The sequence below is a fragment of the Hyla sarda genome, chromosome 5 (assembly GCF_029499605.1).
Source record: "Hyla sarda isolate aHylSar1 chromosome 5, aHylSar1.hap1, whole genome shotgun sequence".
NCBI lineage: Eukaryota > Metazoa > Chordata > Amphibia > Anura > Hylidae > Hyla > Hyla sarda.
In genome coordinates this window covers 115,195,165-115,208,267 of record NC_079193.1, presented here as the reverse complement: position 1 = coordinate 115,208,267, position 13,103 = coordinate 115,195,165, and the positions used below count along the sequence as shown (strand labels likewise).

General features: G+C 44.3%; 1 protein-coding gene across 6 annotated transcripts in view; it reads right to left on the bottom strand.

Annotated features, from left to right (window-relative positions):
- CTNND2 (catenin delta 2) overlaps positions 1 to 13,103 on the bottom strand; it is a 913,533-nt gene that overhangs the window by 197,082 nt on the left and 703,348 nt on the right. The gene's annotated exons all lie outside the window — the stretch shown is intronic.

Sequence of the window (13,103 nt, the reverse complement as noted above, 5' to 3'; positions counted from 1 at the left end):
CTTCCTGTGTCATGGCTGCTTGCATTTGCCTCATGTAACAGGGACTCTTGTACTCCACATGATAAGCTAAGGAAAGCACCATCTTTTGACCGCATAATACTGAAATACATTCATTCTACTATATTCCTGTTGTGTGATGTTCAGAATAAACCAGCTTTTGGATGAAACCAGTATTGGTGAGTTCAGCTATCTGAGGAGGATTGTCCGCAGTGATCGTATCTGCTTATACAGGCCAGGCACAGAGGACTCAGAAGGGTTAGATCACTATCACAACAATCTGAGTCAGAATAGGAAGCCTGTGCTAGCATTTCTCCTGCGGTGTTGCTATCAGTGTGTGAAGAGTGGGAGAAGAGGGTTGCATTGACAATCAAACACAATGGGCAGCACACTGAACACATTTTATAAGTGGTCAGAAACTTGTAAATAACTCATGAAAGAATAAAGATACGTTAAAACCAAGCACATCATTGATTTTCTTGTGAAATTTCCAATAAGTTTGATGTCACATGACCCTCTTCCTATTGAAAAAACTAAAGTTGGATTCAAAATGGTCGACTTCAAAATGGCCACCATGGTCACCACCCATCTTGAAAAGTTTCCCCACTCACATATACTAATGTGCCACAAACAGGAAGTTAATATCACCAACCATTCCCATTTTATAAAGGTGTATCCATATAATTGGCCCACCCTGTACATCCTTAAGCGTTAATGTCATCCCGTCATAAAAATAACTTGTTGATATCTGAGGAAATAGTCGGACTCAGATGTGAATTGTATTGATTGGCTTTGTCTACAATTCATCAGGTAATAATTTTGATATTTTTAATAATTTTCATAATTAATAATATTTTATGGCCATAATTCATACATCATAATTGAGTTATTACTGCACGACAAATCACGGCTTACTCCACGAAAACTAGAAATGGGAACTATGGTGACCGACAATGGAAAGGACATCTTGTCTGCGCTGCGACAAGGAAGCCTGAGAAATGCACCCTGCATGGCACTTGTGTTCAATCTGGTTATCAAGCAGTTCCTGAAGTGTTCACCCCCTTATGCAAGACATCCTAACAATAGGAAGGAAACAGTGCATGCACTTCAGCCACTCATACACTGAAAAGCACACCCTCCTTGAGCTGCAGCATCAGAATGGCATCCCCCAATATAGTCTGATGTGCGATGTTTCCACACGTTGGAATTCCACCCTCCGTATGTTGGACTGATTATACGAACAGAGAATAGCCATCACCGATTTCTTGATGATCCAAGTGGATAGGGGTACTCCCCTGTGTAACTTCAATGTCAACCAGTGGCAGCTCACACGTGACACCTGTTTGCTAGGCCCTTTGAGGAAGCCACATTATTAGTCAGTCGCCAGGATTACGGGATGAACCACGTCATTCCACTGTTTCATCTACTAAAACACATGTTGGAAACAATGGCTGGTCAGGGCACTGGAGACATGGCGCCTACATGTCATGGCCACATGAGCCCTGTGGGGGCTGAATTGGACGAGGAGGAGGGGGGCTGGCACAGTGGAGCACAGTTTAGATTTTTGCGAGATGGGTGGTTTTTCTAGTCATTTGACAGGAGAGGAGGAGCAGCTTGAGTAGCTAGAGAGTTATGAGGCAGTATGCAGTGGAGATGGAAGCAGGGAGTCCCTCCGAGTCACTTGCACAAATGGCACGATGCATGCTCACTTGCTTGCGTAGTGACCACCGAATTGTCACCATTCGGCTGCAGGATGACTTCTGGCTCTCCACCTTATTGGACCCTCGCTACCGGCACAAAATGGAAGCCTTTTTACACCCACTGAGAGGGAGGACAAAGTGACCTACTACAGACACATCCTACGTAGTCATTTGGCCGATGCCTATCTGTGCCATCGTCCATCCTCTCGCAGGTGTGACTTGGGGGGCCCTCTGCATTCACCTTCCACTGCCATGGCTGATGGGGAGGGGTGGGTTGGCAGGAGCAGTACCAGCTCCATCAGCAGTAGCCTGAGTCTACAATCGCTGATGAGTAGCTTTCTTAACCCACATAGTGAAGCAACTCAGCAGCAGGTAGACCTGGAGCAGGACCTGAACCAGCAGGTGATGACATACCTTGACAACATGCCAACACACCTTGAAGATACGCTGGACTTCAGGGCAGCCAAACTTGATTTACGGCCGCAACTAGCACAGTTTGCCCTGCCCGGCCAGTAGTGTGCCATCAGAGCAGGTGTTTAGTGCGGCGGGGGCCATAGTAACCCCAAGGAGAACTCGTCTGTCCACAAAAAATATGGAGAGACTGACCTTTGTGAAGATGAATCAGGCATGAATCAGCCAGCATTTCAACCCACCAATGCCTGATGCATCAGAGTAGATTGACCATGGTGCCACACCAACACTTCGCAAATATGGATAGTGCAAAATATATTTAACCCATTTTCACCTTAAGGACGCAGCCATTTTATTTTTGCGTTTTTGTTTTTTCCTCCTCGCCTTCTAAAATTCATAACTCTTTTATATTTCCATTCCAAGAACCATATGAGGGCTTGTTTTTTGCGTGACCAGTTGTACTTTGTAATGACATCACTCATTTTACCCTAAAATGTATGGTAAACCCCAAAAATGATTTTTTGTGTAAGGAAATTTAAACGAAAATCATAATTTTGCTAATTTGGGTGCTTTGTTTTTGCGCTGTACACTTTACGGTAAAAATACATGTTTTCTTTATTCTCTGGGTCAATTATAATTAAAATGATACCCATGGTTACATACTTTTCTATTATTGAACTGCTTTTAAAAAATCTCAAACTTATTTTTTTTTTACAAAATCAGTATGTTTAAAATTGCCCTATTTTGACCACCTTTAACTTTCTTATTTTACCATATTCAGGGATTTGTGAGGGCTAATTTTTTGTGACATAATCTGTTGTTTCTTTTGGTACCGGATTTGCATATATGTGACTTTTTGATTGCTTTTTATTAAAATTTTTTGCAGTTTGATGTGACAAAAAAGCAGAAAGTTTACTTTTTTTTTTTTAAACGTCTACGTCGTTTGCCATAGGGGATCATTAACATTATACTTTTATAGTTCGGACATTTATGCATGCGATACCAAATATGTTTTTTATTTAAAGTTTTTTTTTACGCTTTTATGTAATAATATGGGGGAAAAGGGTGATTAAAAACTGTATTGGGGGAGGGGATTTTTCACACTTTTTTTTAAAACTTTTTTTTTTTACATTATTTACACTTTTTTTTAGTCCCCATAGGGGACTATTTATAGCAATCATTAGATTGCTAATACTGTTCAGTGCTATGCATAGGGCATTGCAAAGATCAGTATTATCGGCAATCTTCTGCTCTGGTCTGCTGGAAGGCAGATCAGTGCAGAAGACCCCGGGAGACGGACTGAGGCCGGTGAGGGGACCTCCCTCTGCCATCTTGGCTGATCTGATCGCAGTGCCGTGGGCGATCAGATCAGCCATTATAAGTGCCGCACTGCCGCAGATGCCATGATCTGTATTGATCACGGCACCTAAGGGGTTAATGGTAGACATGAGCTCGATTGCTGATGTCCGCCATTACCGGCTGGTCCGCGGCTGCTGACAGCCACTGGAACCTGCCGGGAATGAAGCGAGCGCATCTCATGTGCTCGTATCACATACGCTCCGTAAATGTACGGCGCTGTGCGCTAAGAGTTGCTATGCGGCGCTGTACATTTACGGTACATGTCCTTAAGGGGTTAAGGCGCTGCTCCCCAGTTACAGACATTCCTCTGCATTAGACCACAAGTAAGTATTGACAATATGCATTAGCTAAAACTTTACTTTTCTTAGCATAAAATATATGTACTTACATTTTGTTTTATATCAAACAAAAGGAAAGGTGTGCAAAAAACATCATGTGCCACCTACACCACCAAGTATTGATGTTATGCAAAGACCTCTAAACAGGAACCTCTCCCTATTTCCCCCTACAAACTGCCATTTCCTAGGGTTTTTAGGTGGAAATAGAGAGTTTCCTGTGTGGGGCCACCCTTTTTAGGGTGAGTAACACTTGCCAAGAAGGGAATTAATAGGGAGAGAGTAGGGCCTTACAGGGGAAGTGTTTACCCCCACCAGTTACCATGGACCATACGTTGTTCCCTTCCACCTTTTCGAGGTCTTTGCATCACATCAATACTTGGTGGTGTAGGTGGCACATGGTGTTTTTTGCACACCTTTCCTTTTGTTTGATAAAAAAAAAAAATGTGGGTCCATATATTTTATCCTAAGCATATTATTAAAAGTTAAAGGGGTACTCCGGTGCTTACACATCTTATCCCCTATCCAAAGGATACCTATCACGCCCCCTCCCGTAGGCTTGCATTGAGGGGCGGAGCGTGACGTCCCACGGGGGCGGGGGTGTGACATCACACACCCCCGACTCTGCGGTCGAGCGTAATCAGACCCGGAGCGAACGCTCTCCGGGCACTGATTACAAACGGGGTGCCGCGTGCATGATTGCGGGCGTCACCAGCTGCGGGACTCCCGCGATCAGGCATCTTATCCCCTATCCTTTGGATAGGGGATAAGATGTGTAAGCACCGGAGTACCCCTTTAACCTGTTGGGGACAAAGGGCGTGTGTATACGCCCTTGCGTCCTGGTACTTAAGGACGAAGGGCGTATCCATACGCCCGTGGGAATTTCGGTCCCCGCCGCGCGCCGGGCGGGGTCCGGGCCGGGATGACTTCTGATATCTATCAGCAGGCACCCCGTGCAAATGCCCAGGGGGGTCATTAGACCCCCCCCCCCATGTCGGCGATCGGCGCAAATCGCAAGTGAATTCACACTTGCGATTTGCGCCGATTCCGGGTCATTACGGGTCTATGGTGAATATAAGGAGGATCGCGGTTGTCTAAGACACCCACGATCCCCCTAAAGCGATAGGAGTGAGGTGGCAGGGGTGCCACCCCTCCTATCCCTGCTACTGGTGGTCTAGACGCGACCACCAATCGCAGATCTGGGGCGGGTGGGGGGGGGTTTACTTTCGTTTTCCCCGTCCCACCCACCCACAATAGGCGGGGCAGAACGGGGAAAACGAAGAGGAGCGGCGCCGGAGTCCACTTACCCCTCCGGCGGCTGCGGAGCGACGGCGGGCGGCGACGGAGATCTGCGGCGGCGTGCGGCAGAAGAGGACGGCTCCCGGATGCGACGGAAGCCGGTGAGTAGTTGCCTAGCAATATCTAGAGGGCTACTTGTAGACCACTATAGTGGTCTCTAGACTGTAGCCCTCCAGATGTTGCAAAACTACGACTCCCAGCATGCCCAGACAGCTGTTTGCTGTGTGGGCATGCTGGAATTTGTAGTTTTGTAACAGCTGGAGGTCTACAGTTTAGAGACCACTGCACAGTGATCTCTATACTGCCCTCTAGATCTTGCAAAACTACAACTCCTAGCATGCCCACACAGCTGTTTGCTGTCTGGGCATGCTGGGAGTTGTAGTTTTGCAACATCTGGAGGTCCACAGTTTGGAGATCACTGTTCAGTGGTCTCTAAATTGTAGCAGTCCAGATGTTGCAAAACTACAAATTCCAGCATGCCCACACAGAAAACAGCTGTCTCGGCATGCTGGGAGTTGTAGTTGCGTACCTCCAGCTGTTGCATAACTACATCTCCCAGCATGCCCTTCTGTGATCAGTACATGCTGGGAATTGTAGCTTTGCAACAGCTGGAGGCACACTGGTTGGAAAATACTGAGTTAGGTAACAGAACCTAACTGAAGGTTTTCCAACCAGTGTGCCTCCAGCAGTTGCAAAACTACAACTCCCAGCATGTACTGACAGACCGTGCATGCTGTAAGTTGTAGTTTTGCAACAGCTGAAGGCACACTGGTTGGAAAATACTGAGTTAGGTAACAGAACCTAACTGAAGGTTTTCCAACCAGTGTGCCTCCAGCTGTTGCAAAACTACAACTCCCAGCATGCACGGTCTGTCAGTACATGCTGGGAGCTGTAGTTTTGAAACAGCTGGAGGTTTGACCCCCCCCATGTGAACGTACAGGGTACATTCACACGGGCGGGTTTACAGCTAGTTTCTTGATTCAAGTATGAGCAGCGGCAAATTTTTCGCCGCAGCGCAAATTCCTAGCGGGAAACTCACCGTAACCCGCCAGTGTGAATGTACCCTAAAAACACTACACTACACTAACACCTAATAAAGAGTAAAACACTACATATACACCCCCTTACACTGTCCCCCCCAATAAAAATGAAAAACATATTGTACGGCAGTGTTTCCAAAACGGAGCCTCCAGCTGTTGCAAAAAAACAACTCCCAGCATTTCCGGACAGCCACTGACTGTCCAGGCATGCTGGGAGTTTAGCAACAGCTGGAGGCACCCTGTTTGGGAATCACTGGCATAGAATACCCCTATGCAATCCCTAATTTAGTCCTCAAATGCGCATGGCGCTCTCTCACTTCGGAGCCCTGTCGTATTTCAAGGAAACAGTTTAGGGCCACATATGAGGTATCGCCGTACTCGGGAGAAATTGCACTAATAATTTTGGGGGCTTTTTCTCCTTTTACCCCTTATGAAAAGGAAAAGTTGGGGTCTACATCAGCCTGTTAGTGTAAAAAATTTTTTTTTACACTAACATGCTGGTGTTGCCCTTTACTTTTTATTTTCACAAGAGGTAAAAGGAAAAAAAGACCCCTAAAATTTGTAACAAAATTTCTCCTGAGTACGGAAATACCCCATATGTGGGCGTAAAATGCTCTGCGGGCGCACAACAAGGCTCAGGAGTGAGAGTGCGCTATGTATATTTGAGGCCGAAATTGGTGATTTGCACAGGGGTGGCTGATTTTACAGCGGTTCTGCCATAAATGCAAAAAAATTAATACCCACATGTGACCCCATTTTGTAAACTACACCCCTCATGTAATGTAATAAGGGGTACAGTGAGCATTTACGCCCCACAGGGATCTGACAGATTTTTGGAACAGTGATCCGTGAAAATGAAAAATGTAATTTTTTTGTTTGCACAGCCCACTGTTCCAAAGATCTGTCAAACGCCAGTAGGGTGTAAATGCTCACTGTACCCCTTATTACATTCCGTGAGGGGTGTAGTTTCCAAAATGGGGTCACATGTGGGGGAGTCCACTGTTCTGGCACCACGGGGGGCTTTGTAAATGCACATGGCCCCCTATTTCCATTCCAAACAAATTATCTCTCTAAAAGCTCAATGGCGCTCCTTCTCTTCTGAGCATTGTAGTTCGCTCGCAGTGCACTTGACGTCCAAACATGGGGTATTTCCATACTCAGAAGAAATGGGGTTTCAAATTTTGGGGGGCATTTTCTCCTATTACCCTCTGTAAAAAAGTAAAATTTGGGGAAAAAACTGCATTTTAGTGGAAATTTTTTTTTTCATTTACACATCCGACTTTAATAAAAAGTTGTCAAACACCTGTGGGGTGTTAAGGCTCACCGTACCCCTTGTTACGTTCCTTGAGGGGTGTCGTTTCCATAATAGTGTGCGATGTGTTTTTTTTTGCTGTCCTGGCACCATAGGGGCTTCCTAAATAGGACATGCCCCCAAAAAACCATTTCATAAAAACTCACTCTCCTAAATCCCATTGTTGCTCCTTCGCTTCTGAGCCCTCTAGTGCACCCGCCGAACACTTGACATACACATATGAGGTATTTTCTTACTCGAGAGAAATTGGGTTACAAATTTTGAGAGGATTTTTTTCCTTTTACCTATTGTAAAAATTCAAAAACTGGGTCTGCAAGAACATGCCAGTGTTAAAAAATTAAGATTTTGAATTTTCTCCTTCACTTTGCTGCTATTCCTGTGAAACACCTAAAGGGTTAACACACTTACTGAATGTCATTTTGAATACTTTGAGGGGTGCAGTTTTTATAATGAGGTAATTTATGGGGTATTTCTAAACAGAAGACCCTTCAAATCCACTTCAAACCTGAACTGGTCCCTGAAAAATTCTGATTTTGAAAATTTTGCAAAAAATTGGGAAATTGCTGCTGAACTTTGAAGCCCTCTGATGTCTTCCAAAAGTAAAGACTCATCAATTTTATGATGCAAATATAAAGTAGACATATTGTATATGTGAATCAATATATAATTTATTTGGAATATCCATATTCCTTATAAGCAGAGAGCTTCAAAGTTAAAAAAAAATGCAACATTTTCACATTTTTCATGAAAGTTTTGAATTTTTCACCAAGAAAGGATGCAAGTATCGACGAAAATTTACCACTAACATAAAGTAGAATATGTCACGAAAAAACAATCTCGGAATCAAATTTATAAGTAAAAGCATCCCAGAGTTATTAATGCTTAAAGTGACAGTGGTCAGATTTGCATAAAATGCTCCCGTCCTTAGAGTCATAATGGGCTCCGTCCCCAAGGGGTTAAGTTTTACGAAATGCATATCCTCAATACTTACTTGTGCACACTAACACTTTTACAAAAAGTGTTGCCTACCTGCCTTTGTTACTATTCTGATCCTGCCACCCACCTGAAGCCCCACATCTGATGACAAGTTCTCCTTTTTTCACCCACTTTTGTCACCTGGTACTGGTATTGCCACCCACCGCACCACAGGGTCACCGGGTCACTTTCAGGACTCCTGATGCTGCTGCCACCTCCACGCTGTGTGATTCAGGCACTATATGGTCTCCTTATGCTGCCTACTCCTCCACGCTGTGTCATTCAGCAACTATATGGTCTCCTCCTGCTTCCGTCACCTCCACGTTGTGTCACCACCACGCTGTGTAATTCAGCCACTATGTTTTCCTCATGCTGCCACCACCTCCATGCTGTGTCATTCATGCACTATATGGTCTCCTCATGCTGCTGCCACCTCCACGCTGTGCCATTCAGCCACTATATGGTCTCCTCCTGCTACCACCACCTCCAGGCTGTGTCATTCAGCCACTATATGTTCTCCTCCTGCTGCCGCAAACACCAGGCTGTATCATTCAGCCACTATATGCTGCCGCCAACTCCAGGCTGTGTCAATCAGCCACTATATGGTCTCCTCATGCTGCTGCTAACTCCAGGCTGTGTCATTCAGTCACTATATGTTCTCCTCATGCTGCCGCCACCTCCACGCTGTGTCATTCAGGCACTATATGATCTCTTCATGCTGCCGTCACCTCCACGCTGTGTCATTCAGCCTCTATATGGTCTCCTCATATTGATGCCACCTCCAGGCTCTGTCATTGTGACACTCTGCGACAGTGATTCTAATAGCGACGCCTCTGATCTGCATGTCATACTGAATAACAATATTATTTCACTAACCCAGCGCACACCCAATGCATGTTAAGGCAAGGCAAAGTGTTCTACAACTCTGTAGCCTGGAAATAGCCGTTTTTAATAGCGATTTGCCGCAGATAAATTTGGATCGAACAAAATTTCTAGTCAGTTTACATACCAGAAGAAAAATTATATAAGGTGATCAAAAGTAGGGATCGACCGATTATCGGTTTGGCCGATATTCACGATTTTGGGCGTTATCTGTATTGGCAATTACCTTGCCGATAATCCGATAATGCCGATAATTAAATTTTTCATTTTCACGGACCACTGTTCCAAAAATCTGTCAGACACCTGTGGGGCGTACATGCTCACTGTACCCCTTATTACATTACTTGAGGAGTGTAGTTTCCAAAATGGGGTCACATGTGGGGGGGGGGGGTCCATTGTTCTGGCACTATGGGGGCTTTGTAAACACACGTGGCCTTCAATTCCGGACATTTTCTCTTCATAAGCCCCATTGCACTCCCTCTCTTGAGCATTGTAGTTCACCCGCAGAGCACTTCAAATCCACATATGGGGTATGTTCTTACTCAGAAGAAATGGGGTTACAAATTTTGGGGGGCTTTTTTCCTATTTTCCCTTGTGAAAATGATTTTTTTTTTCTCATTTTCAAATCTAACTTTAACAATAATTAGTCAAACACCTGTGGGCTGTTTAGGCTCACTATACCACTTGTTACATTCCATGAGGGGTGTAGTTTCCAAAATGGGGTCACATGTGGGTATTTATTTTTTTGCGTTTATGTCAGAACCGCTGTAAAATCAGCCACCCTTGGACAAATCACCAATTTAGGCCTCAAATGTACATGGTGTGCTTTCACTACTGAGCCTTGTCGTGCGCCCGCAGATTATTTTATGCCCACATATGGGGTATTTCCGTACTCAGGAGAAATTGCGTTACAAATTGTTGGGGTCTATTTTTCCTTTTACCGCTTGTGAAAATAAAAAGTATGGGGCAACACCAGCATGTTAGTGTAAAATCATTTAATTTTTTTTACACTAACAGGCTGGTGTAACCCCCAACTTTTCCTTTTCATAAGGGGTAAAAGGAGAAACCCCCCCCCCCCCCCAAAATTTGTAGTGCAATTTCTCCCGAGTACGGAAATACCCCATATGTGGCCCTTAACCCCTTAACGACGCAGGACGTATATTTACTCATCAACGGCCGGGACCCGCGGCTAATACCACACATCGCCAATCACGGCAATGTGCGGTATTAACCCTTTAGAAGCAGCGGTCAAAGCTGACCGCCGCTTCTAAAGTGAAAGTGAAACTACCCCGGCTAGTCAGTCGGGCTGTTCAGGACCGCCGCGGTGAAATCGCGGCGTCCCGAACAGCTTACAGGACACCGGGAGGGCCCTTACCTGCCTCCTCGGTGTCCGATAGACGAATGACTGCCCCGTGCCTGAGATCCAGGCAGGAGCAGTCAAGCGCCGATAACACTGATCAAAGGCGTGTTAATACACGCCAGTGATCAGCATGAGAGATCAGTGTGTGCAGTGTTATAGGTCCCTATGGGACCTATAACATTGCAAAAAAAAGTTAAAAAAAGTGTTAATAAAGGTCATTTAACCCCTTCCCTAATAAAAATTTGAATTACCCCCCTTTTCCCATAAAAAAAATAAAACAGTGTAAATAAAAAAAATAAACATATGTGGTATCGCCGCGTGCGTAAATGTCCGAACTATAAAAATATATAATTAATTAAACCGCATGGTCAATGGCGTACGCGCAAAAAAATTCCAAAGTCCAAAAAAGCATATTTTTGGTCACTTTTTATACCATTAAAAAATGAATAAAAAGTAATCAAAACGTCCGATCAAAACTAAAATTGTACCGATAAAAAATTCAGATCACGGCGCAAAAAATGAGTCCTCATAGCGCCCTGTACATGGAAAAATAAAAAAGTTATAGGGGTCAGAAGATGACAATTGTAAACGTATACATTTTCCTGCATGTAGTTATGATTTTTTACAGAAGTACGACAAAATCAAATCTATATAAGTAGGGTATAATTTTAATCGTATGGACCTACAGAATAATGATAAGGTGTCATTTTTTCCGAAATATGCACTGTGTAGAAACGGAAGCCCCCAAAAGTTACAAAATGGCGTTTTTTCTTCGATTTTGTCGCACAATGATTTTTTTTTTTCGTTTTGCCGGGAATTTTTGGGTAAAATGTCTAATGTCACTGCAAAGTAGAATTGGTGACGCAAAAAATAAGCCATAATATGGATTTTTAGGTGGGAAATTTAAAGGGTTATGATTTTTAAAAGGTAAGGAGGAAAAAACGAAAGTGCAAAAACTGAAAAACCCTGAGTCCTTAAGGGGTTAACTGTTTCCTTAAAATACGACAGGGCTCTGAAGTGAGAGAGCGCCATGCGTATTTGAGGACTAACTTAGGGATTGCATAGGGGTGAACATTGGGAATCACTGGTGTAGAATACCCCTAACAGGGTGCCTCCAGCTGTTGCTAAACTTCTAGCATTCCTGGACAGTCAGTGGCTGTCCAGAAATGCTGGGAGTTGTTGTTATGCTACAGCTGGAGGCTCCGTTTTGGAAACACTGCAATACAATAAGTTTTTCATTTTTATTGGGGGGGGGGGGAGACAGTGTAAAGGGGTGTATATGTAGTGTTTTACCCTTTATTATGTGTTAGTGTAGTGTAGTGTAGTGTTTTTAGGGTACATTCGTACTCTCGGGTTACGGTGAGTTTCCTGCTAGGAGTTTGCGCTGCGGCAAAAAATGTGTAAGTGGACTTTCGGCGCCAGTCCTCCTCGGTTTCCCCGTTCTTTCCCGCCTATTGTGGGTGGGGAGAACGTGGAAACCGAAAGTTAACCCCCCACGCCCGATCTGCTATTGGTTGTCACTTGTAGACAACCAATTCATGGGTATCGTGGGTGTCTTGGACAACCCCAATCCCCCTTATTTTCCGGGTCCCCATAGACCCATATGACCCGAGATCGGTGCAAATCGCCCGTGTGAATCCCCCCTGGGCATTTGTGCGGGGTGCCTGCTGATCGATATCAAGGAGCAAGGAGCTAGGACGTACGCGTACGTACTTGGTGATAAGTGGTGAAGGATCGGGATGCAGGGCGTATGCATACGTCCTGCGTCCCCAAGAGGTTAAAAAAAATTATAACTACATGCACCAAAATTAGTATGTTTAAAATTGTCATCTTCTGGCCCCCTATAACTTTTAAATATTTCCATACTGTAATTGTGAGTCCCTAGATGTAACTGTAATCACTTCTATGGTATACATATCCTGCGTACAACTTATATCTACCACAATATGGTCCTGTATATAATCACTTATATGGTATACAGATCTCTGTACAGCTGGTATCTACCACTATATGGGCACTGTATATAATTTCTTATATAGAATACTGGTCTGTGTATAGTGGTTTTATTCAGTACAGTATGTCAGTATTATGCAGTTATTGTGTGGTGGTATATATTTCCTCCTTGTATACTGGTATTATTGTTCATGGAAAGCTCTGCATGAAGATTCCACAGCAACAGAGTCCCATTGATTTTGATGGGATTCTACTGCGCTGTTCACATAGCAGAATTTCTGCGCCGGAAACATCTGGAGCAGAAATTGAAATTTCGGTGTCAACAGAAAGAATAGACATATCTATTATTTCTGCGGACAACTCACAGAATGCATTGCCGTCTATGAGACGGAGCATTCTCAAGCAGTCCTAGCACCAACATGTTAGTCTAGCGCCCCGCTGTCAGGGGCAATATCCTCACAGAGATTTCTCATGCGGACA